Source organism: Rhinopithecus bieti, unplaced genomic scaffold, assembly GCF_001698545.2.
Source record: "Rhinopithecus bieti isolate Rb0 unplaced genomic scaffold, ASM169854v2 scaffold_76119, whole genome shotgun sequence".
Classification (NCBI taxonomy): domain Eukaryota; kingdom Metazoa; phylum Chordata; class Mammalia; order Primates; family Cercopithecidae; genus Rhinopithecus; species Rhinopithecus bieti.
In genome coordinates, this window is record NW_016827991.1 from 110,013 (window position 1) to 136,525 (window position 26,513).

Genomic DNA, 26,513 nt, shown 5'->3' on the forward strand with positions numbered 1-26,513 from the left:
TTTTTTTTTTTTTTTTTTTTTTTTTTTTTTGAAATGGAGTCACTCAGTCGCCCAGGCTGGAGTGCAGTGGCACTGTCTCGGCTCACTGCAAGCTCCGCCTCCCAGGTTCACGCCATTCTCCTGCCTCAGCCTCCCAAGTAGCTGGGACTACAGGCGCCTGCCGCCACGCCCGGCTAATTTTTTGCATTTTTAGTAGAGACGGGGTTTCACCGTGTTAGCCAGGATGATCTCGATCTCCTGACCTCGTGATCCGTCCGCCTGGGCCTCCCAAAGTGCTGGGATTACAGGCGTGAGCCAACGCGCCTGGCCCGGATACTTTCTAAAACTAGCTATATCTATATCCTCTTTACCTCATTCCCTCATACGTGCTCTATATTTGAACTATTCTAGCATGTCAAAGCTTTATGGAAATGAAAATAATTTTTTACAAAAACAGAAGAAAAAAGAAAAGGTTGGGAACCTAGGATAAAAATGTGTTTAGAAGTAATGCATTGTCTGTGTCTTAAACTTAACAGTGATTGCTTGCCTTCTCTAATGGTAGAATTACCATTGTGTAATTATAATCACCTGCTGATACCCTATAGTTTTTTTTTTCTGTAGGTGAATTACTTTTCCTTTTTTCCTCAGAAGTTGATAATTAAGAAATATATATAGGGAAAACACAATGGGATTCCAATCATTGATTTACTTTTAAGTGGAAAATATGTATGCAGTTTGGTAATGGTGTATTTCAATACTTGAATACATAGGCAGAAGAGAAAGTAAGGTACCATGTTTTTTTTTTTTTAATTGTATTTACTTGTTTATTTCTATATTTGTGGCTGTAGTAAAGCTTATAATTAAAATGCCATATTTATTTTGGTATAGAATTATACTGTTCTCAAAAATGTATTTGGAAAGTAGTAAATTCAAACTATTAGCAAGTTTAAAACTTAGTATAGTTTGCTTTAAAATATTTAAGACTTTGTTGTAGTTTAACATGAAGCAAAAAAAGTGTTAGCGATTTATCTTGAAATTTCCTATATATTTGATACATAAAATATATACGTAAGCATTCTTTTAATTAGTATATATAGTTTTCATAATAGTCTTTATTTTGATATATAATTTGTACAATTATAATAAGCTTTATATACTTTGTACATGAATTGGTATTTTGTATTTTTTGTGTAAACTTCAGTTGTTAGTGTAACAGATGTTGCATTTTGTTTTAAGTATTTATTTTTTCAGCTCTTAAGTGGTAAAGCTTTGGTTCTTACTTGCTGGTCTGCATGAACCTAACTTTGCAAGGTTGCTGTTACTTCCACCTAAGGGATCACTTCTTTTGCCTTGTTACTATGCCAATCACTACTTTTATATGCTTATTTGCTGTGGCTGCATTATTGTGGATGCTGGCATTCAAATACGAGATTTATGAGAGTTCTAATGTATTTTCATTTTTATAACTATTACCAATTTTGACTTTTATATCTGGAAAATACAACTTAAAAGTCTAAGAAAACCAGAGCATTGCAGAGTTCATGGATACATGTCAATTTCTTAGTTTCGTCAATTAAAGGAAGGAATGTTTGTGAGAGACAGTTTTTCAAAAGGCTAATGCCTTGCTTTCTAAGACTGTTAGAGCACAGGTTTAGCAGAAAGTTTATTTACCAGAAAGTCATAGGAATAATTGGTTGAGAAATGAGGGAAGGGAGAAAAACCCAACACAATCTACTGATTTGAAAAATAATAATCAAATTTTATTTTTTTGTATATGTTTAAATGTATTATTTCATTTAAACCTCACAAATCATTTATTTTTATAGAAAGGGAGCAGAGATCCATATAAATGATATGAATTGTACAAGGCCATATAACTAGGGAGATGGTAAAAGCAAAGCCAGATTTCTCCCTTTTCCCAGCTCCTCTCTGAGTCTCCTATTTTCCTCTTCCTCATTGTTTGGATGAGATCATGCTGACCTAATTACAAATGAGTACATCTTGGAAAACATTCTTGAGTGACTATCAGACCATGATTTGAGATTAACTAAGTATTTTGTGAATTATCATAGAAGAGTAAAATAATTCAGTGTAATATTATCCATTTGCTTACATTTAACCAGACAGAAGAATATTTTTGCATGGAATACAGAGTTATACCCCAGAGAAAATGCATATAGGATCGACATTCTACTTTGGACCTCTTACTGAAGAAAGAAGGACCAGTGTCCAGAGCAGTTGTCAGCTTATGCATAGCCATCCTGTTATGAGACCCATGAGGAAGGAATTCCCATCCAGATTTCACTTACTACCAAAACACTAGTAGATTACACTTGAATTATACATAATTTTGAAACACAAATTGAAACAAATAAGTCATGATTAATATGTGTAATGTGCTAATCTAAGAATGAATGAAACATTTATAGAACATCTATTTAAGTAGTGCAGTGATGTTGGCTCAGTTATCTAATCACAAGGACACTTTATAAAAGTAGTTTTTCAGGCCTTTCCCCTGGAAATTTTGATTGAATGCACTTGGGATAGGGACCCAGATTCTATATTTTAGAAGCATCTCAGCTGATTCTGGGGGCATGTTCAACTTTGAGAACCAGTGGGTTAGACCCTGACCGTGGTGGACCTTGAATGCTTAGTATAGAGTTCTAGATTTTATCCAGTGGTCACTCACTTATGTGTTCCTTAATTATTCAGTCGATATTATTGGGTATACGTTATATTTCCAGTGCTGGGAATATAAATGTTAATAAAACAGCCCATGCCTTCTAATAGCAGGGAGTGTTAGGCAGGAACCTCTGTGGGAACAGAGGAGAGACATTAAATTCAGCAGTGTGATGGGATTTTCAGGAAAGATATTAAAAGATATTTCAGCCAGCCCAGGAGGAGCTTATATGAGTTGCCCAACAAAGAAAGGAGGTACAGGTTTTCCCAACAGTGGGATCAGTAATGAAAAGTCATGCGAATGGCAGCCTGAACATAGTGGTTTTGTATAACTAAAGTGTAGGGTATATGATGGGTAAGGGAGTGGGTACAGCATCCCATGAGGGATGATAGCTGTAGAGAGAAGACAGGCTGTAGCAGTATTAAAATATCATAGGATTTGAATTTCATCCTGTTAAGTGGGAGGAGCTATAGTAGGTTTTTAATCAAGGTGGTTTCTTAGAAAGTTCACTCTAATATCAATGTGGAGAATAGATTCAGTGAGGTGAGACTAGAAACCACTTAGTCTATTATTGCATAATCTAGGCAAGAAATTAAGATCTGAAGACACAGCAGTAAGGGAGTGAGGGTAATGAGAGCTGGATGAATTTTTTTTTTTTTTTTTTTTTTTTTTGAGACTCTGTCTCTCAGGCTGGAATGCAGTGGTGTGATCTCAGCTACTGCAACCTCCGCCTCCTGGGTTCCAGCAATTCCCCTGCCTCAACTTCCCTCTCAGTAGGTGGGATTACAGGTGCACACCACCACGCCCGGCTAATTTTTTGTATTTTTAGTAGAGATGCGGTTTCACCATCTTGGCTAGGCTGGTCTCGAACTCCTCATCTTAAGTGGTCCTCCCACCTCGGCCTCCCAAATGACTCTAAATCAAAACTTGTAAGAAATAAAAGATTTAAACAAAAATGAGGATATGGGACAATGGGATATTTTACCTAGTAATAATTAATCTTCACTCACAGAGGCTATGCTTGCTTAGTATTTAGCACCTAGAGAAGCTAATTTTTAACATCCTCCTGTATATGAAAAATCATGTTCAGTTACCATGAAATGAAATGAATTATAGTACTAATGGCCAGGAAAAAATGCAGACAGTGAAAATATTCTTCTCTTGAAATTGTATTTTATAACTGTCAGTAAAAAATAAATAATAAAATCACCATTACAACACAAAAAAGACAATTGGTTAATAATTTGAAGTTACACTGATCTTTTTTTAAGAAGGAAAAATGTTTTTATATGTTGATCTGTCGTAGTGGTGAATAGTATAGCTTTCGTTTTTGAAAACTTAATAACTTCTTCAGAATTGATCTTTCAATATTGCATCTATCTCTACTCTTGTTGGAAGAACACTATCTTTAAATTTTAATTTTGAAAGTTTTTTTCATGAAGCAACTGCTACACAGAGAAAATCTTCGACATAAGGATAAGTTCAGCAGAGAATCTTAAAATTCCATTCTCCAGTAAATTCCAGAAATTGCCATACTTTCCATGCCTTTAGTTTTGAGGGATCAAGTCTAATGATTTTTCAATGTCTTGGCAGTTAAAATATTTTAAACACAAGCTCAAAATCCCATACAATGACAGAATTGAGGCAACTCCAAATCCTTTCATTTCCTTTAAAATTCACTGTACCATTGTTTATTTCTAATGTGTTTAAATATAATAATATATTGTACCACAGGGTTGGAGGCACACACTTCCCTGAAGTGAGCTTGAATAATTTCAGATTGCTACCAACTTTCTCTTGAAAGGAACATGTATAGCCAAATCCACCTGTATCAGGGGAGACTATAAGTAGAAGACTGTAATTGGTAGCTTTCCTAATTAACTCTTACATGAAGTATGGTATTTATTAAAGCATAAGTCATAAAATGTGCTTATTTAAAGCTTACATATATGTTATTAAAACTCAACAGTTCTTTATAGCTTAGACCAACTTTTTTTTCAGGGAGGAGTGCTTTTATAACTGATGTTTGTTATTACTGGGGCATGATGATAATAGAAAGCAGACCAACTTGGTTTTATTTTTGTTTCTAAATTGCCTACAGGCAATACAGCCACTTATTGCCTACTCTTGGGGAGGTGAGCAGCACTTTCACCACCCTTCCCTTGATGTACATGAATAGAGTGAAAAGGATTAAATATAGGGAGACCACGAAAACACCGATTGGAATCCAGAAATAGGATGTGATGAAGGCCTGAATTTGGTTATTTAGGAGACATCATTTGTATTTTTAGTAGAGATGCGGTTTCAGGAAGCAATACATTTAAGAAATGACCAGAGATTAATAAATGGAATTTAAAATAAGAAAAATTTGAGCTAGAATGACTTGGACAGTGGTGTTTTAACGGAAAAGAGATTTTTTTAAGGAGCTGGTTTGTGGAGGAAGACATTACAATGGTAGCATGAAACAATAATTATTTTGCACTAGCATCTTTGCCTCTCACAGTAGGTTATTGCTGAAGTGGAATTATGTAAATATTAAAATAACCAAGGAAAGTTTTAAACCATAAATATTTTCAAACAGCTAACACACTGAACTCTATTATTAGAAAGATTCGAAGTTTCACTTAAACTACTACACTTTGTCATTTAAAAATAATTTTGTCTAAGAAAACTGATCAAATTAAGATAATTCAGAATAACATTGGATTTTTGTTATTTGAGTAACGTTATATGACTGTGGTATTTTAGGAAAATCATTCATTTCATTCTTTCTGTATCAAGTGAATTTAGAGTTTACTGCCTGGTTCTGTGTGTAATCTGATTCTTCAGATTCCCAGTTCAGTTTTTGCTTGTCTGTAGATAACAGTTGTTAATTACAATCATACGTGAAACTTGAGGGATAAATAGGGGTAGGGTCCATTGGAGTCACTGTAGCTATTAATTCAAATAGGATCTTTCCAGACGAGTTCATTATAGACATTATTTAATATTGAATCCTTAATAAACTTTTTAAATGGTTAATAGTGTGGACTGTGGTGTGGACTGTAGTGTATGTTCAGTTGGTTACATTTTGCCCTCATTTATGCCACCCAACAACTGGCCTACGTTCTGTTCTTCAAACATACAAGGCATGGTCCTATCTCAGTATCTTTTTCCCTCTGTCTGAAATGCTTTCCCTACATATCTATGTAGCTTACTTCCTATCCTTTTTCAGATTGCTATGCAAATGTCATCTTAGGGAAATCTTTCCTGATCACTCTATTTGTAATTGCAACTTAAATTGCCTACTTCCTGTCCCTCTTTTCTACTTAATTTTCTCCTTAGCAGCTATCACTATCTGGCAGGCCATATATTTTACTGCCTCATTGTCTATCTCCCCTTTCCTAGAATATTAGTTTCATGAGAATAGGAACTGTATCCATCTAGTTGCCTACTGAATACATTATACCTAAAACAGTATCTGGAATAAAGTAGATACTAAACTATTTGAATGACTGAAAAACAGGAACAAGTGAGTGGATGAATAAAAATATAAATGGTTGAAAACATGTATGAATATATATGTAGATGAAAAATACTCTGATAGTAACCTGTATTTTTGTGCAACAGAAGTAAGATAACCCATTGGCTAGGCGCAGTGGCTCATGCGTGTAATTCTAGCACTTCGGGATGCCAAGGTGGGCGGATCACTTGAGGTTAAGAGTTCCAGACCAGCCTGGCCAATATGGTGAAACCCTGTCTCTACTAAAAATACAAACATTAATACAAAAATTATGGCAGAACCTTCATCGACCATGCTGAATGGAGTGCAGTGGTGCAATCACAGCTCACTGCAGCCTCAACCTCCTGGGCTCAAGCACTCCTCCCACCTCAGCCTCCCGAATAGCTGGGACCACAGGCACAGCACCATGCCTGGCTTATTTATGTGTGTGTGTGTCTGTGGGTGTGTGTGTGTAGACAGAGTCTCCCTATGCTGCCCAGGCTGGGCTCAAGCGAATCCTCCTGCCTTGGCCTCCTGAAGGACTGTAAGTGCTGGGATTATAGGCATGAGCCACCTCACCTGGCCGAGAAATCTTACTTCTTTCTGATAATGTATCAAGTATTATCAGCCCAATAGCGTTTACGCAATCTGCCTAGATTTAGAGTGACGAGAGCTCTCTTTTTTTGCACATAAACACTAAAGGTATATGAAATCTGACTTTCAGTAGAGTAACTAAAATATTTTAGAACCACTTAAATACACTGGTAGGTGTGAGACTCATCAGTCTGTTAGAGCCATAGTAACTGTATATTGGGGAAATTGGAACCACTTTATTTTGGATGCCCTGAGCTGCTGCTTACCTGCTAATTTTGAGTTTCAGTGCAGTTAATAGGAGTTTGGAAGAAAGCTTAGCTTTCCTCATGGAAAACTTTAAAAGGTAGATGGTCTGACTCCTCCAAACCCCTCAACCCACACTAACATTACATACAGTGCTCCCCACCTGCATACATATGTGCACAGCTTAGATATGGTGCTTAGATATCCAAAGTCTGAGGTAAAAAATTAGTTGTACTCTACAAGATGATATTGAACATATTAAAGCTACTAGATTGTGACTCCCCAAGGACCTGCTGGGTTCTGAGTTTTCTTCTTTTTGAGTATGCAGATTATGGTTTCACATTAGAGTAATTCATCTAACAATAACTGCTTTGCCAAAATCTGCTTTTTTTGCGTTAAACAAGTGCTGCACTTTATACTGTGTGCTTGTGTTCATCACTTTTATCTTTGTATTCTTTGTATCCCTAGCATGTTTGTGGTGGTTTGTTTTCTCTTTGATATTTTGACCAATTGACATATTGGAGATTTTCTCATCTATAAGAAACTCTTTTAAAGTTTATGTTCTTTCCCCTTTTCTTTCCAACTTAATGCACTAAGCATCACTTTAAAATTCTTTTGCTTCTAGGATTCTAACATATTTGCACCTTATGGCTTCTGTTCTTTGATAAATTTTTAAGTTTGTATTAAAACATTCAAGTTTATAGACGCAATAGCCTTTATCTTGTACTTCCAGGCAAATATTACAGTTCCTTATTTTCAACAGCTTCGCAAAGGCTGAAAATTTGCCTCGCACTTCCCTCAAAGCCAAACAGTTGCTTCAAACTTCATCTACAAAAAGAGGTAACTACAGCCTCTTACTCAGTTTAAAATTTCAGCAAATGATCTAGTTAAATCTTAAGCCATTTGGCATACTGAGTCAGTGGTGTCTGTAAGGCACATTTTAGTCTTATTTTGAAAAATAATAAAATAATGAGGATTTATTCTGTTATTTGGATAAATCCAGAAGAAACATTTTCTACAGAGGTATGTATCGGGTTGCTTTTCTCAAAGGAGTAAATGGTATATAGAGAATATATTTTTCTTACCAACTTAAAATGAAAGGGCATCGTTTCAATTTTATGCCAACTTAACTTCATAAGTGCTTTAAAATGAACCAAATGTCAGACATACTGTATGTTGATGTTTTTTCCTTGGACTTCGAGTTTTAGTTTTACTTATCTGTATAAAATAGGAACACTTCCACATTAGAAGGTAGTTGAAGTTAAATCAGAAGTTGTGGTTAACTGATAGGTCTGGAATGTTTATGGAGTTGTAGCTTTCATAACAATAGTTGAAGAAATATATGAAGGTTGTACATCAAAGCTGTCCAGTATTGGTTCCAAGACACTGAATGGGCAGCCAGACAGAAGAAGAGTTAAGAGAAAACAGTGGGATTGGATAGACCAACAGTAATAAAAACAAACAGGCCTCAGAGGAAATGGTATGAAACAAAGAGGAAAAATGTTTTCCGTATCCAGAACATGTAGGTTTTCTGATAGCTTTAGACCTCAGTAAATAACCAAAATATGTAACAGAGGTAAAGCACTAAAGAAAATTGCGCAGGAAGAAGAAATTAGATTTTTTTGGGAAAAAAAGATTTGGTTATGTTTACAAAAGTGCTATAATATAAGTTTTGGCAAATTTACTGCAAATGTTTTTGCAGTGATTTCTTGGATTGAGTATAATTTAAGGAAATTGTTTTAGATAATAGAATTTGAAGGAAAGTCAAATAGGCAAATAAAAAAGCAGAATGTATGAATGTTTGTGTTTTGATTATCGGAAGTTGACCATAGGCCTCCAGTATGAATGTTTGATGGGAAAGGAAGTGACAAATAGGGGTCATTATAGAAAGGGTTTTTTATGTACTTATTTGGGAACTGTAGGCTTCTTTTTTTTGAGACTTCTCAATATTTTTTAGTACTTCCATGGCTAGGTGTGGGAGGCATATAAAAACATGAACCTGAAAACACTGTGGTATCTAAACTAGGGCAGGAGATCACTATACCGTAATAAAATAGTAGAAGATTTTAAGTTGATAGACATTTTGTTGTTTGCCTCTGTAAGCTGTTTCATAATGTTTTTTGGAATTAAGTAGGTTTACATAACTTAAAATTTTTACCTAAAGATTTCATGTTGCTCCATTGATCAGGTTAAGAAAACCATAACTTCTAGCTGAAATTTTAAAATTTGTCTATAGGGGTTACATTATTTTTATCACTCCAAGCCACCAAACTGCCTACCCTCTGTGATAAGATGACAGGAAAGCCCAAACTTAGAACTGTTATGAACTGGAATTCTTGGCATCTCTAGCTGTCTATATTGACTTAGTAAAGGGAAAGAAGGAGGGGAGTGGGGGTGTGCTATTCTGTTTTGTTTAATCTCTTACTTAATTAACTTGATCCAGACTTTTATATTTTCTGATTGGTATTTTGACGTGGGCATTACCATTACCTACCTCTTCTCTATAAATTTTTAACCAGTTGAGAAATGGACACAGGTATAAGGTAAGATTTAAAATATTAGCTTAATTATTGATGAAGCTGAAGTGGAGGATATCTTTTGGATCCAAGGTCAAAATGGATTTTCTGATTTCCCCTCATACCGAGACATTAAAGGGAGGGGTCTGCATTGACTGGCAGGAGTCTCTTCTCTTGTAGGGATGTGAGGCACTCAGGAGACAGAGGCCACCTGTTCACAGGTATATTTGGCATATTAAACGTGTCCAATAAAGAAACATGAACCAACAGATGATAAATTGGCACACAAATCAGTTTATCCATCCTGGGGATGAACCTGTACCTAGAAAGCTAATATATCATAGGGCTGACAGGATCATGGGAGGAGGAAGAAGATTACTTAGCCATTGGAAATGTAGCCACTTTGATTTTAATTGCATTTAGTAGTAGCAGGTATTTGAAAATGGAAAGTAAGAACTGTGTTGCTTGACAGAGTCACTCCATAAGAATTTGTTGAATGAATATAGTCATGCTGCTAAAGTCAAAAAAGGGTGGACACGTTCTTTGCGTTTTCTTTTTGCAAGTTTTTTGTGTTTCTTCAGCCTGTCCTACCCTGAAGAAAACAGTCCAGTCTATGTTTTTAAGACTTCATGGAAGTGACTATTTAAACTGCTTTAAGAAATATTTTATTTATTCCCTGTTGTTGGGCACTTAGTAAAGTGGAGGTAAATAGGGCAGAGACCTCACCAAGCCAGGGGGAAGAAAATGAAGACTAATTAGACAAAGTGAATGCAGAGATAACAGGATATTAGTTCCTTCTTAGTTACCTCTTTCCTTCTAAACACCCCATTAAAAAGTGGGCAAAGGAGATAAACAAACACTCTCAAAAGAAGACATTCATGTGGCCAACAAACATATGAAAGAAGGAAATACAGAAGGAAAGAAGCAACATTTATGTTTTGCCTGTTTCATAGTTATTTAGAAGGAAAGAGGCAACTAAGAAGGAATTAATGATGGTTATTGTTTAATACTCTTCACTATATTTTGAGATACGTAATTCTGTAAAGAATGTCAGTGGTAGTTTAATGGGAATAGCATTGAATCCATAAATTACTTTAGACAGTATGACCATTTTCATGATATTACGATACTGATTCTTCCTATCCATGAGCATGGAGTGTTTTTCCATTTGTTTCCTCCCTGATTTCCTTAAGCAGTGGTTTGTGGTTTTCCTTGAAGAGGTCCTTCATTTCCCTTGTTAGCTGTATTCCTAGGTATTTTATTCTTTTTGTAGCATTGTGAATGGGAAACCATTCATGATTTGGCTCTCTGCTTGCCTGTTGTTAGTGTATAGGAATGCTAGCGATTTTTGCACATTGATTTTGTATCTTGGGACTTGGCCGAAGTTGCTTATCAGCTTAAGAAGCTATTGAGCTGAAATGATGGAGTTTTCTGGATATAGAATAATGTCGTCTGCAAACAAGAGACACTTTGACTTCCTCTCTTCCTATTTGAATACCCTTTATTTCTTTCTCTTCCCTGATTGCCCTGACCAGACCTTCCAATACTATGTTGAATAGGAGTGGTAGGAGAGAGCATCATGGTCTTGTGCCGCTTTTCAAAGGGAATGCTTCAGACTTTTGCCCATTGAGTATGATATTGGCTGTGGGTTTGTCACATGTGTCCCTTTTTATTTTAAGGTATGTTCCTTCGGTACATAGTGTATTGAGAGTTTTTAACATGAGGGGATGTTGAATTGTATTGAAGACCTTTTCTGCATCTATTCAGATAATCATGTGGTTTTTGTCTTTCGTTCTGTTTATGTGATGAATTACATTTATTGATTTGCATATGTTGAACCAACCTTGCTTCCTGAGGATAAAGCTAACTTGATCTTGGTGGATAAGCTTTTTGATGTGCTGCTGGGTTCAGTTTGCCACTATTATATTGAGGATTTTTGCATCAACGTTCATCAGGGATATTGGCCTGATGTTTTCTCTTTTTTTTGTTGGGTCTCTGCTAGGTTTTGGTATCAGGTTGTCGCTGGCCTCATAAAATGAGTTAGAGAGGAGTCTCTCTTTTTCAGTTGTTTGGAATAGTTTCAGTAGAAATTGTACCAGCCGTTCTTTGTACCTCTGGTAGAATTCAGCTGTGAATCTGTCTAGTATTGGGCTTTCATTGATTGGCAGGCTATATATTACCTCTTCAATTTCAGAACTAATTATTGGTTTATTCAGGGATTCATTTTCTTCCTGGTTCAGTCTTGGGAGGGTGTATGTGTCCAGGAATTTTATCTGTTTCTTCTAGATTTTCTAGTTTATGTACATAGAGGTGTTTACAGTATTATCTGATGGTTGTTTGTATTTCTCTGGTCACTGGTGGTATTCTCCTGATAATTTCTAGTTGTGTCTATTTGATTTTTTTTTTTTTTTTTTTTTTTTTTTTTTTTTGAGACAGAGTCTTGCTCTGTCGCCCAGGCTGTAGTACAGTGGCACAATCGTGGCTTACTGCAAGCTCCTCTGCTTCCAGGGTTCAAACAGTTCTCATGCTTTAGCCACCCAAATAGCTGGGATTACAGGTATATGCCACCATGCCTAGCTAATTTGTTTGTATTTTTAGTAGAGACGGGGTTTCACTATGTTGGTCACACTTGTCTTGAACTCCTGTCCTCAAGTGATCACCCACCTTGGACTCACAAAATGTTGGGATTACAGACGTGAGCCACTGTGCCTGGTCCCTTTTCTTCTTTATTATTCTAGGTAGCAGTCTATTTTATTAACTTAAAAAAAAAAGGCTTCTGAGTTCTTTTTTGTTGTTGTTTGTGTTGTTTTGTTTTAAGAGTTTTTCTTGTCTCTGTCTCCTTCAGTTCTTCTGCTAGCTTTGGAGTTTGTTTCCTCTTGGTTCTCTAGTTCTTTTAGTTGTCATGTTAGGTTGTTGATACGAGATCTTTCTAGCTTTGTGATGTCAGCATTTAGTGCTGTAAATTTCCCTCTTAACATTGCGTTAGCTGCATCCTGGAGATTCTGATATGTTGTCTCTTTGTTCTCATTAGTTTCAAAGGAAGTCTTGATTTTTGCCTTAATTTCGTTGTTTACCCAAGAGTCATTCAGGAACAGGTTGTTCACTTTCCATGTAGTTGTGTGGTTTTGAGTAGATTTCTTAATCTTGAGTTCTAATTTGATTGTGCTGTGGTCTGAGAGACTGTTATGATTTCAGTTCTTTTGCATTTGCTGAGGACTATTACGTGATCACTTTTAGAGTAAGTGTTGTGTGGTGATCAGAAGAATGTATATTCTGTTGTTTTTTGTGTGGAGAGTTTTGTAGACCTCTATCAGGTCCACTTAATCCAGAGGTGAGTTCAGGTCCTGAATATCTTTGTTAATTTTCTATCTCAATCTTCTAATATTGTCAGAAGGGTGTTAAAATCTCTATTACTGTGTGGGAGTCTAAGTCTCTTTGTCGGTCTCTTAAGAACTTGCTTTATGAATCTGGGTGCTCCTGTATTGGGTTACATATATATTTAGGATAGTTGGCTCTTCTTGTTGAATTAAAAACCCTTTACCATATGTAATACCCTTCTTTATCTTTTTCAGTCTTTGTTGGTTTAAAGTCTGTTTTGTCAGAAAGTAGGATTGCGACCCTGCTTTTTTCTGTTCTCCATTTGCATGGCAAATTTTCCTTCATCCCTTTATTTTCAGCCTATATGTGTCTTTGCATGTGAGATGGGTCTCTTGAAGACAGCATGGGTCTTGACCCTTTATCCAGCTTGCCAGTCTATGTCTTTTAATTGAGGCATTTAGCCCATTTACATTTAAAGTTAATATTGTTATGTGTGAATTTGATCCTGTCATCGTGATGTTAGCTGGTTATTTTGCAGACTTGTTTATGTGGTTGCTTCACAGGGTCACTGGTCTGTGTACTTCACTGTGTTTTTGTAGTGGCTGGTAGTGGTTTTTCCTTTCCATATGTAGTGCTTCCTTCAAGAGCTCTTGCAAGGCAGAACTGGGGGTGATGAATTCCTTCAGCTTTGCTTGTCTGAAAAGGATCTTATTTCTCCTTCCCTTATGCAGCTTGGTTTGGCCAGATACGAAATTCTGGGTTAGAAATTATTTTCTTTAAGAATGTTTTCTGTTGACTCCCAATCTCTTCTGGCTTGTAGGGTTTCTGCTGAGAGGTCCTCTGGTAGTCTGATGGGCTTCCCTTTGTAGGTGACCTGGCCTTTCTCTCTGGCTGCCCTTAATTTTTTTTTTTTTTCCTTCATTTTGACCTTGGAGAATTTGATGATTAGGTGTCTTGGGGTTGATCTTCTCGTGGAGTATCTTACTAGGGTTCTCTGGATTTCCAGAATTTGAATATTGGCCTTGTCTTGCTAGGTTGGGAAGTTTTCCTGGATGATATCCTGAAGTATGTATTCCAACTTGGTTCTGTTTTCCCCATCTCTTTCAGGTACCCCAATCATTCATCGGTTTGGTCTTTTTACATAATCCCATATTTCTCTGACTTTTTGTTCATTCCTTTTATTCTTTTTTCTCTATTCTTTTCTGCCCATCTTATTTCGGAAAATAGTCTTCAAACTCTGAGATTCTTTCCTCCACTTGGTCTGTTCTGCTGTTGATACTTGTTATTGCATTGTGAAGTTCTCATGTTGTTGTTGTTTTTCAGCTCCATCAGGTCAGATATGTTCCTCTCTAAACTAGCTCTTCTGGTTGTCAGCTCTGGGATTGTTTTATCATGATTCTTAGCTTCTTTGCATTGGGTTAGAACATGTTCCTTTAGCTCAGCAAAGATCAGAACCCTACATCTGTCAATTCAGCTGTCTCAGCCTCAGCCCAGTTCTGTGCCCTTGCCGGAGAGATGTTGTGGTCATTTGGAGGAGAAGACACATTCTGGCTTTTTGAGTTTTCAGTGTTTTTGCGTTGATTCTTTCTCATCTTTGTGGACTTATCTACCTTTGATCTTTGAGGTTGCTGACCTTTGAATGGGGTTTTGTGGGGTCCTTTTGTTCATGTTGTTGCTTTGTGTTTTTAACAGTCGGGCCCTTCTTCCGTAGGGCTGCTGTGGTTTTCTGGGGGTCCATTCCAGACCCTAGTCACCTCAGTCCCTCCTGCATCTAGAGGTATCACCAGTGAAGGCTGCAGAACAGCAAAGATGGCAGCCTGCCCCTTCCTCTGGGAGCTCCGTCCCAGGGGGACACTGACCTGATACTGGCCTGACCACTCCTTTATGAGGTATCTGGAGACCCCTGTTGGGAGGTCTCACCTAGTTGGGAGGAATGGGATCAGGGTCCCACTTACAGAAGATGTCTGACTGCCCTTGGCGGAGCAGGTGTGGTGCTCTCGGGGGAGCCCCCTTTGTCCAGACTGTCCGGACTCTCCAGAGCCAGCAGGCTGGAAAAGCTGTTGGCTGAACCACAGAGACAGCGGTTGTCCATCCTCCACAGGCTCCGTCATCAGAATTTCGTTCATATAACCCTGGCTGGAGTTGCTGAAATTCTCACAGGGAGGCCTTGCCCAGTGAGGAGGGATGGATCACGGTCCCACTTGAAGCAGTCTGGCCACGATCTGGCACAGCAGCTGTGCTGCATTTTGGGGAACTCCTGGTCTGAACCACCTGGACTTTCCAGAGCCACCAGGCTAGCACAGCTGACTCCAACCACAGCGATGGTAGTCATCCTTCCTCCTAGAAATTCGGTCTGTGTCAGGCAGTCTCCAGCCTGCTACCGCTGGCTAGCTGGAATTCCAAGCCAGTGGGTCTTGTGAGGTGCTGTGGGAATGGAGCCCACAGAACACTGCTGCCTGGTTCCTTGGATTCAGCCCCCTTCCTAGGGTAATGCATGGAGGGATCTCCTGCCTTGCATGAATTCCTGAAACTGGAGTATGCAAAACTACTGGGTCTCCATGAGTGCCTGAGTGACCATTCTGCCGAGACTCCACACAGCTTTGTGCTTTGGATCCTAGGCCATGGTGGCGTGGGCTTGTGAGGGAATCTCTTGATCTGTGGGTTGCAAGAATCCGTGGGAGAAGCGTGGTTTCCCAAGTCAGGGCAGGGTTGCACAATCACTCACCAGCTTTCTTGGCTGGTGGTGGGGGCTCTCCTGGCTCCATGCTGCATCCAAGTGGGCCATTGCCTCATCCCGCTGCTTTTCCTCGCTCTCCATTGGTCAAGCTATTCGCCTAGTCAGTCCCAGTGCAAGAACCTGGATACCTCAGTTGAAGGTGCAGAATACACTCACTCTTTCCTCTTTTCATTCCTCTCTGTGAGAGCTGCAGACCACTGCTACTTCCAATTGACCTTGGCCCACCCTCCGACTTTTGCATTTCTAATTATTAGATTTTAAAATGCCTTATGATATTAGACTACCTGAAGATGGAGAATGAAAGAATTTTGTGATTACCTAGAAATCAAAATTAAAAATTTGTCTTTTCTGTCAGCTGACAAGTATTTATTGAATCTGTATCATAAACAAGATACACTCATTATATCTTTTCCTCTTTTCTTCTCTGTTCTAGCCCCTTTGCTTTCTCCTCTTACAGTTGTGTTCAAAAACTAGCTTCTGACATACACAGACTTCTTAGAAACAATTAAAATGATAGTTGTTGTTTCCCCTCCTATGATTTTGATATGTAAAATTTGAAGAATGAGAGAAGAAAGAGTATGGAGGCTGTTGTTGAGGTTCCCTCCAAACACACATTCCTGTTAGACCATTTCATGCTATTTTTGGAATGATAACTGAACATTATAGGTTTTATTTTACATTTAGACTTAATGTTTTTATGGTTTTCTAAGGCCTTTGTCTTTCTCTGTAGTTGATTACAGCCGTCAATTTCCTTTGCTGAGAAAGTCCTAGGTCAAAATTTTCTCCTCTCTGAAATTTGTACCTTAATTTTTCCAGTTAAGTGCTGACTGCCTTTTAGAATATGAAAGTTACAGCTCTTGCCGGGCGCGGTGGCTCAAGCCTGTAATCCCAGCACTTTGCTTTGGGAGCCGATACAGAGCGGCATCGGGCCAACTGACGGGTCAGGAGATCGAGGATCCCGATACCTGGCTAACCGGTGAAACCCCACTCTCTACTAAAAAAATACAAAAACTAGCCGGGCGCGAGGTGGCGGGCGCCTCTGTAGTGCCCAGCTACTCCGGAGGCTGCAGGAGACACTGGCATGAACCCGGGAGGCCGGAGAGCTTGCAGTGAGCTGAGATGCGCACTCGTACCGGGCGAAAGAGCGAGACTGCCCGAACTCCGGTCGTCAAAAAAAAAAAGAAAGTTTACAGCTCTTAAAGCTTCACCTGTATCCTGTATCCAATCAACCTCATTATATTTTTATTGTTCCCTGACCCACTTGTTTATAGATAAGTCAAAATGCTGCTACCATGAAACATTTTTTCCGGTAGTATCACTACAGCTTAGTATACCTCTTCAGATCCTCTCTAATTTCCCCTCCACTTATACATTAACTTTGTTAACATATTTCTCTCCATACCTTGATGTTCTAGGACTTGACTTATTCTTTCATAGACTGTATTGCGTTTATCTAATAATTTAGGGATTAATAAATTTACAGTGATTGCTGATTTATAAATCTGTTTTTAAACTTTATTATTTTTAAATAAAACATGAAATCAGAAAACCAATACACAGTTTAATTAATTCTTATAAGGCAAACACCCTTGTAACTACCATCCATATCAGGAGACTAAAACTTGGCACCTCAGACATCCTCCACCTGTCTGCTTCCAAACACAACCCTCTCTTGACCCCTCCCCAGAAAGTATCTACTCTTCTGAACTTTTATAGCAGTCACTTCCTTTTTTGTATAGTTTTATCATCCAAGTTTTGAAACTAGTTTTGCCTTTTGATACATCTTTTAAGTTTCTCTTACTTTATAGTTTTCTTCCATTTCTTTTCTCTGTCTCATTGTTTCTTTGAAGAAACCACCAGATCATTTGTTCTGCAGAGGTTCTTACAGGCTGGATTTTGCTGATTACTTTTTCATGGCTTTGTTTAGCAAGTTCCCTTGTATTTTCTATAAAGTGATAGTTGGATCTAGGCAGTTAACTAAATTATTTTGCTATTTTTGCAAAACTGTTTTTTTTTGCATAGGTAGTGGTGCTTCTTTATCCAAAGGTGCATAAAGTGGGGTTTCCTCTTTTCATGATGTTAGCAGTCATTGATGTGTAATGCCTAGATTCATAATTCATTAGGTATTACAGAATTGGGAATTTTAATTCCAGTGTGCCTTTTTTTATTTGTCACAGTACTGTATAAAGAGAATTTTTTCCTTATTTGGTCACCCAGTGGTAGTTTCTTTAGGAAATTCAGACCAAATATTTGTTCTTTCCCTTTATTTACTAGTTTACAAAATTTAAAATGGCAACGTGGCACCTTCCAAAGGTGACCAGTTTTAAAATGGTTTTCATTATGAAATTACAGATTTAAACCTATTTTAAATATGTTTCAGTTCATTCTAGATGTTTTTCCAGCTTTACTGGAAGCCTTTATAAGTTGGCTTCCAAGTCTTTTTGAAACAACTCTAGTAGTCTTTGATACCGTCTTGCTAGCTGGTATGGCAAGATTGGCTGGTCTTGTACATTTCTTGCCAGAGACCTGGAGTCAGGCATTTCTCCAAAAAGTCCTGCTTGCTTTTGGTATTTCAAGACCAAAATCTGTGTGTTTAGCTATACTTAATTGCTACTGGGTTGGTCATTGTTTCCCGGTCTTTGTAGTTACTAGAGCTAGGAAACATATGTGTAGGTTTGTGTTTGTATATTTTTTTAAGATTAAATGCAGAGCTTCTGGGCAATTATTTAACCTCCTCTAGCATTCTCCCATCCTGAGAAACTTATTTCTCAGCAACACATAAAAGTAGAATATCATAATAATTTGTTTTGTCCCATATTTCACATAAAGTGTTCTTAGGATAACATTAGCATGACATACAATATGATTACTGAAAACAATTTTTACAACTTTTGGTTATGCTTTTTTTTTTTTTTAGTTAAGCTGTATCCACATTGTCAGATACATACTGTTTTCTCCTTCACATACCTCACTTAGTTTAGGCTCTCCTTTTAAATACATATTTGATGCTTAACGCCAGTTTATATGTCATTGTCTCATCAGTCATTTTTCTTGTCTGAAACATTCTTTAATAGATTCCTTAAGGAGTTATGAGAACAGTATTCATTTTTTCAGTTTTTACATGTTGATGATAACTTATCTCTTGTTTTCATACTTGAAAGTCATTGTCTAGATATGAAATCTTTGGCTCACATTTTCTTTAACTTGAATGTATTACTCCACTTTCTGCAGGAATAAAGAATTGTTTCTGTTATAATCTTTTTATCTGGATGTACAATGGATATTTTCTTTTTCTTTACAATAATTTACTAGAATATGTCTTAGTATTGATCATTCTGAGCTGTTTTTCCCAGATTCGGGGTGTGTTCTTTCATTATAGAGTAGCAAACTTTTTTTTTCAGAAAAGTTTCATTGAATTGTAGTTTTTTATATTCTGTTCTCTTGGTTTGGTTTTCTTTTTTGTGGGGACCCCTGTTGTACACATGTTCGAGGTTCGTTTCTTGTTTCTATATTTGTTGCCTTCTCTTGAATTATTTTTTTCTTTCTTCACTTCTATAAAAGTTTGTTTTCATTGTCTGTTTCTCTTACAACATTATCTATTGTGTATATTGACTCTTATGTTTCTCCTTAGACTTCATCTTAAAATGATTCATTTTATAGCTGATTCCTTCCTGAGTTCCATCAGCTCATTTCTGAGTGTTTCTCTCTCTGATTTATGCTATTCTTTCGTATCTTGTAGCAATATTAAAATATTTTTAAAATTTGAAATATTAGATAATTTCATCTTTGTGTGTGTGATTTCTTACCATGATTTCTGGTAAGGTTTCACTTCTTGTAGAAGTGTTACTTTACTCCTTATTTATTCTTTTTTTCTTGTAATAACTTTATGTGTGATTTGACTTCAGTCCTTTTCTATTGCTCATTTTCCATGAAATTGATTTTCTAAGCACTTAGCTTGATTTAAGACTTACTAATTTTATGGTTCTATAGCTCTGTCTTATATTTGGAAGTGTTCAAAAACATGGCTGCTTCTTTTCTGAGATTTCTTTCCTTTATTCCCTCCCTCCACTTTCAAAATTTATCCTTTCTTAAAGTGTACTATTTGGTGTTTTTTAGTATATTCACAGAGAGAGAAACCATTACCACTATCTTATTTTAGAAGATATTTATCACCCCCATAAGAAACACCATACTTATTAATAGAACTCCTCATTCCTCACTTCTTCTAGCCCCTGGCACCTGCTCATCTACCTTCTCTGTCTCTAGATTTGCCTGTGTTGGACATTTAATATAAATGGAATTAAACCATATATGATCTTTTGTGACTGGCTTCTTTTACTTAGCATAATGTTTTCTAAGTGCATCATTTTGTAGCATGTATCAGTATAGTCATTTGCTGCATAACAGCGTTTCAGGGCCAGGCACAGTAGCTCATGCCTGTAATGCCAGCACTTTGGGAGGCTGACGTGGGAGGATCATTTGAGCCCAGGAGTTTGAGACCAGCCTGGGCAACATAGTGAGACTGCATCAGAAAAAATAAAATAGCCAGGGATGGTGGCATGCACCTGTGGTCCCAGCCACTTAGGAGGCTGAGGATTGGAGGATTGCTTGAGCTTGAGAGGTTGAGTCTGCAGTGAGGTGTGATTGCACCACTTCCAACCTGGGCAACAGAGCAAGAGCCTATCTCAAAAAATCTAAAACCAAAAAACCGACATTTCAGTCAACAATGGATCACATGTACAATGGTGGCAATTTCTGTCACCTAGTACCATCATAGACCTTCCAGTGGGACAAGATGTGGAGGTGGAAGATAGTGATATTGATGATCCTAACCCTGTATAGGCTTAGGCTCATGTGTGTGTTTCTGTCAGTTTTAGCCAAAAAAAAAAAAAAATTCAAGTAAAATAAATAAAGATTTAAAATTAAAAAACACCTGTGGAATAAGGATATAAAGAAAGAAAATATTTTTGGACAGCTGTACAACATGTTTGTGTTACAAGCTATGTGTTATTACAAAAGAGCCAAGAAATTTTTAAGTTAAAGCTTATAAAGTAGTTACAGTAAGCTAAGATTAATTTATTATTGAAGAAAAATAATTTAGTGTAGCCTAAGTGTGCAGTGTTTATAAAGTTTGCAGTAGGGTACACCCTACTCACTTACCACTCACTCAACTTCAGTTCTATAATCTTCATTCATGGCAAGTGCCCTATACAGATCTACCATATTTTGTCTTTTATAACATTTTTACTGTACTTCTTCTATGTTTAGATATGTTTGGATATGCAAATGCCCTTCTGTTACAGTTGCCTACAGTGTTCAGTACAGTAACATGCTGTATTGGTTTGTAGCCTAGGAGCCTTATACTATTTTTAAAAATTTTTTGTGGGTACATAGTAGGTGTGTATATTTATGGAGCTCATGAGATATTTTGATACAGGCAAGCAATGTGAAGTAATAACATCACAGAGAATCAGGTCCCCATCCCCTCAAGCATTCATCCTTTGTGTTACAGACAATCCAATTACACGCTAAGGTATTTTAGAATATATAATTAAGGTATTGTTGACTATAGTCACCTGCTTGTGCTGTCAAATAGTAGATCTTTCTCTATTTTTTTTTTGTACCCATTAACCATCTCCACCTCCCCCGGCCCTGCCATCAGCTGTTCCTTATAGCCTAGGTATATAGTAGCCTAAATAACTTAGGTTTGTGAAAGTACACTCTGATGTTCCTACATGGACAAACTTGCCTAACGAGTCATTTCTCAGATCATATCCCCATTGTTAAGTGGCACATAACTGTACTTTGTTCCTTTTTATTGCCAAATATTCCATTGTGTGGATGCACCACATTTCGTTTAGCCATTCATCACTTGGTGGATACTTGTTTCCACTCTTTGTGGAAACAAATTCCTATTGTGAATAATCCTGTGGTCAGGCCCAGTGGCTCACGCCTATAATCCCAGCACTTTGGGAGGCCGAGGTGGGCAGATCACCTGAGGTCAGGAGTTTGAGACTAGCCTGGCCAACATGGTGAATTGAAACCTCGTCTCTACTAAAAGTACAAAAATTAGCTGGGTGTGGTGGTGGGCGCCTGTGATCTCAGCTACCTGGAAAGCTGAGGTAGGAGAATTGCTTGAACCCAGGAGGCAGAGGTTGCAGTGAGCTGAGATCATGCCATTGCACTCCAACCTGGATGACAGAGCAAGACTCCATCTCAAAATAATAATAATAATGCTGTGAACATTCATGCACAGGTGTTTACATGGACAGACATGTTTTCAGTTCTCTTGATTATATACTTAGTGGAATTACTGGGTCATATGGTAGCTTTATGTTTAACATATTAAGGATCTGCTAAACTGTTTTCCAGAATGACTACAACATTTTAGAATGTCACCAGCACTGTGTGAGGGTTCCAATTTCTCCATCTCCTCAGTAACACTTACTGTCTTTTATTTTAGCGATCCTGGTGAAGTGTTATAAAGTGGAATCTCATTGTAGTTTTTAGTTTGCATGACTAACGTTGAGCATCTTTTCATGTGCTTATTGGCCATTTGTATGTCTTCTTTGGAGAAATGTCTATTCAAATTCTTTGTCTCTGTTTTTTTTTTTTTTTTTTAATTGAGTAGTAGCATTCCTTTATATATTCTGGATTCAAGTCCCATATCAGATCCATGATTTGTAAATATTTTCTCCTACTCAGTGGATTTATTCTTCACTTTCTTTATGGTATCCTTTGAAGCACAGAAGTTTTTAATTTTGATGAAGTATGATTTATCAATTTTTGATCTTATGGATCACACTTGTGGTGTCATAAGAAATCAGTGCCTAACCCTAGTCATTACTCCTGTCCCTTCTGCTCTACCCCTCCTGCTCTTCCCAGACGTGAATCCCCTACATGAATCTGCTGCGTTTTCCCCTTTGGTACTTAGAGCTTTCTGTGGCCCTTCCCTTCCCCAAGTCTGGCTCTGCTTGTGGTATCCTGCCCTCCTCCCCATCTGGCCTGCAGCACCAGCACCAAGACTATGCTCTTCTATTCCTTTTTCAGTCCCTGTGGGCAAGGATGTGGACCTGGAACTCAAGAATGACCCGCATATTTGTGGATCCTTCCATTCTGTGGATCAGTATCTCAACATCAAATTAACTAACATCAGCGTTACAGACCCTGAGAAATATCCTCACATCTTCATTAGGGGCTTAGTGGTCCAATATGTGCAGTTGCCAGCAGACAAGGTAGACAGAGTTGCTGCAGAATGCAGCAAGGAAGGAAGCCCTATAGCAGAAACAGTGATGGCTCCTCCTCTTCCTCTTCCCTCTTCCATTGCTGACCCATAACCCCAGGTCCCAGCCTAGGACCCCTGACCATGAATACTTGAAGCAACTTTGTTTTGTTGGTGTGTTTTTTTTTTGTCGTTGTTGTTTTAACTAGTGAGTGAGTGTGTGTATGTGTGTGTTTAAGGGATGACTGGATGAGAGGGATAATAGGGAACAGCTCTCCTTGTTGAGAAGGGGAGGATAAGTAGGCTGGGAAACTTCAAAGCCTTCCTAGTCCTCAGCATCTGCCTTTCTCAGTACTTCCCTAGAGATGGGGTGAGAGTTTCCTAAGAACTTTGTAGGGTTAGCTCTTATATTTAGGTCTGTGATCCATTTTGAGTTAATTTTTTAATAGTGTGAAGTGTAGGGGTCCAACTTCATTCTTTTGTATGTGGATATCCAGTAGTCCTCACAGCATTTTGAACTCTTTCCTGCTTTTATCTGGACTTCATTTTCCTTTATCTGGAATGTCCCTGTTCTGCTCTATTTGGATTATCTTCTGAGTTTTTTTTTAGCTTGAAGTTTTACCTGGAAGAGGGATTTGACTGGTTAATTTTAAGAATTCATAGCCACTCATGTTCCTCCTAGACCTTACAGTAGACCTCTTGTACTCACTCGCTACTGGAGTGTGCAAATCCCTCCCAGTTCACCTTCTGTTCAGCATTTTTTTTATATGAGTACTTGTTGGTTATTTTGGAATTTTCAGGACATTGAGATATTCCTCTACTTCCTTCTGCGCAGATGCTGATAATTCATGTGGTCTTGTAGTTGTCAGTGGCTTCTTCCTACCCACTTGTATTTTGGGGATCATGGAGATACTCCATCACCTGATTTTACTATAGCTGTTGTAAATGGGTTTTGGTTTGACCTTCCTAGTTAGTTGCTCTGTATGTTTTTATGGAGAGAGTTGAGAAAATTCGTAAATTACACCAATGCTGATACCATCTTTCAAGAATCCTCATAATTATGTTTCTTAATCTTGACATTGACATTTTTTCCCTTTTCCTCACTAGATACTCTAAGGTTAGTTATATGTTAGATAATTTATTAAACTAAAATACAATAAGTTATATAGGTATAGATGTACAGCTGTTTATATATACTATGTACTAAAACTAATGTGTCTCTCAATAAATCTTGATATCATATATTTTGATACATAATCAATTCCCTAATTTTGGAAATGTGGCTATTTTGTTAAAAACTTCCCCTGTCAGGATGAAGATATCTAATGAATGTTAATAGTTCCTGTATTGTATGTTTGTATATACACACACACATTCTCTCTCTCTCTCTCTCTCAGCTTTTGTACCCAAAGGGTAGTTACAGTTTTCAGTTGAATAAAATATTTCTTTTAAAAGTTTATTTATAAAAGTCATTATTGAGGTTGGGGCAGTTATCTTGAAGAGGATCAGTTCCAAAGTTATTTTCTATTTAATAGAGTAAATTCGAAGATTAAGCTGTAAATGTTTGCTGGTAGCTTATGCATTCATATATATCTTTTTGTATTTATGGAAGAAAAGGTATTGAAGCCCTGTTCTCGGGGCATTTTCTGCCTCTTATGTTTAATACATTTTTCTAATAACTAACAAAATTTTGTATGCTTACAAAATAGTAGTGAGTCATGTACATTAATGGAAGAAGAAATCAAAGGCTTCTATGTCGGTTTTTTTTATGGTTACTTGTCAGCAATTGCCATTTTAATATGCTTTGGAGTCATACCTTATAAAACCTGCCTAGGATGGTAACCCCACAAATAAACTTTCTGAGTCTGGTTGAAAATTAGTGTTGATAATGACACTTTGGCCAGGTACGGTGGGTCACTTATAATCGCAGCACTTTGGAAAACTGAGATGGGCAGATCACTTTAGAGGCCAGGAGGTTAAGAACAGCCTGACCATCATGGCAAAACCCCATCTCTACCAAAAAATACAAAAATTATCCAGACCCGGTGACATGCACCTGTAGTCCCAGCTACGTGGGAGGCTGAGGCACAAGAGTCGTTTGAACCTGTGAGGCAGAGGTTGCAGTGAACCAAGATTGTGCCACTGCACTCCATCTTGGGCAATAGAGCGAGTCTCTGTCTCAAAAAATAAATTTAAAAAATGTTGATAATGACACTTTAGTTTCTACCCCCAGAGATGTTTCTCTTTTGGTTCCTGGTAAAGAATGCTGATCTGGGAATCAGCAGACGTGGGTTCAGTTCATTTATAACACGACATCCTGACTTTCCTATTTATTTGCTCAGTTGGCTTCTGTGGTTGTGGTAATTTCCCTTGTCCATGAAGTGAGAGGGTTAGAGTACATGGTCAGTAATAATTTTTTTTACAACGATTCTTTAACTCTGTAGTGAGATAATCATATTTAATTCATCTTTTTCTTTAGCAGCCAGAACTTATTTTTAAATACTTATTGTATCAATAAATTGTGATTATTATTGATAGTGTAGAGACCATTGAATAATTGAAATGATATAACAATATAGTAAGGCATAGGTGACAAGGAGATATTTTTGTCCTTCATTTGTTAATAATGGAATTCATATGTGTTTTAATAAATGATGTTTCCCATTGGTCATGATGACCAGTATTTGGCAGTGTGTTTATTTTTATTACTATGTACTTACTGGACATTTATAGGTTTTATAAATTATGCAGCTAATGGAAGTTGTAGTTTGAAGGAAGACTGCTCTGTGAAGACAACTTGGAATATCTAACTTTTGTATTGCTAGGTACATGTTGGATATATTTTTGTAAAGCATTTTGTATTCAGTGATTATCAAGCTAAAAAGATACGTATAATTTATTCAGTTTTTTTCATTTTAGGGTTAAGTGCATGCCTGAATTATAGAAACCTTAATTAGAAAGCAAACTTAGCACAATTATTAAATACTTATTGAAAGAAAAAAATATTTTAAGATATGAATTCTCTATTACACTTCGTCCTAATTCGAAGATAACTTAGACACCAAGGTTAGGATTCTTAGTCATGTCATTTTTATAGAGTTCTCATTTTTGCTCAGAGCAGATAGCTCTCCTTCACATTATGCCTGACTCGAGTGTAATTCTTGGTATTCAAAAAGAGTAAAGAGAAATTGTAACTTGTCAATATCAATTTGGGTAATACGTTTTGGGTAATAACACGTTTGAGTTAATTTATAAGGAAAGCCTAGGAGACTGTTCTGTGTGGCATTTTTGAATATCTTTCTAGGAAACTCATCTGTAGCAGGCTAAAGGAGCCCTATTCTTTAGATAAGAAAGCCACGGATAAGAATGCCTTACAATTTGTTTAATATTTTACATTTTACTAACAGTTTACACATTTATTACTCGTTTGCTCTTCACAGCAAACTTACATTGGCTGAGATTTATTAGATTCATACGTAAGTGGTTTTCTTTTCGAGCAATGCAATTGGTATGGTATTTTCAATCTTGATTTCTAATGTTCGTTGCTGGTGTATAGAAACATAATCAGAGTTTGTATTTTTATCCAGTCCCGTGACCTTACTGAATTCACTTATTATTTCTAGAAGTGTGTGTGTGTGTGTAGATTCATTGGGATTTTCTGTGTAGACATCATGGGGACAGTTTCTAACCTCTGTGCCTTTTATTTTCCTTCCTTCCTTCCTTCCTTCCTTCCTTCCTTCCTT

General features: G+C 37.3%; 1 protein-coding gene and 1 pseudogene across 1 annotated transcript in view; both read left to right on the forward strand.

Annotated features, from left to right (window-relative positions):
• The window catches only part of SLAIN2 (SLAIN family member 2), a 75,275-nt gene that overhangs the window by 43,508 nt on the left and 5,254 nt on the right, over positions 1-26,513 (forward strand). The gene's annotated exons all lie outside the window — the stretch shown is intronic.
• Positions 22,576-22,841, forward strand: LOC108523540 (U6 snRNA-associated Sm-like protein LSm2 pseudogene; annotated as a pseudogene).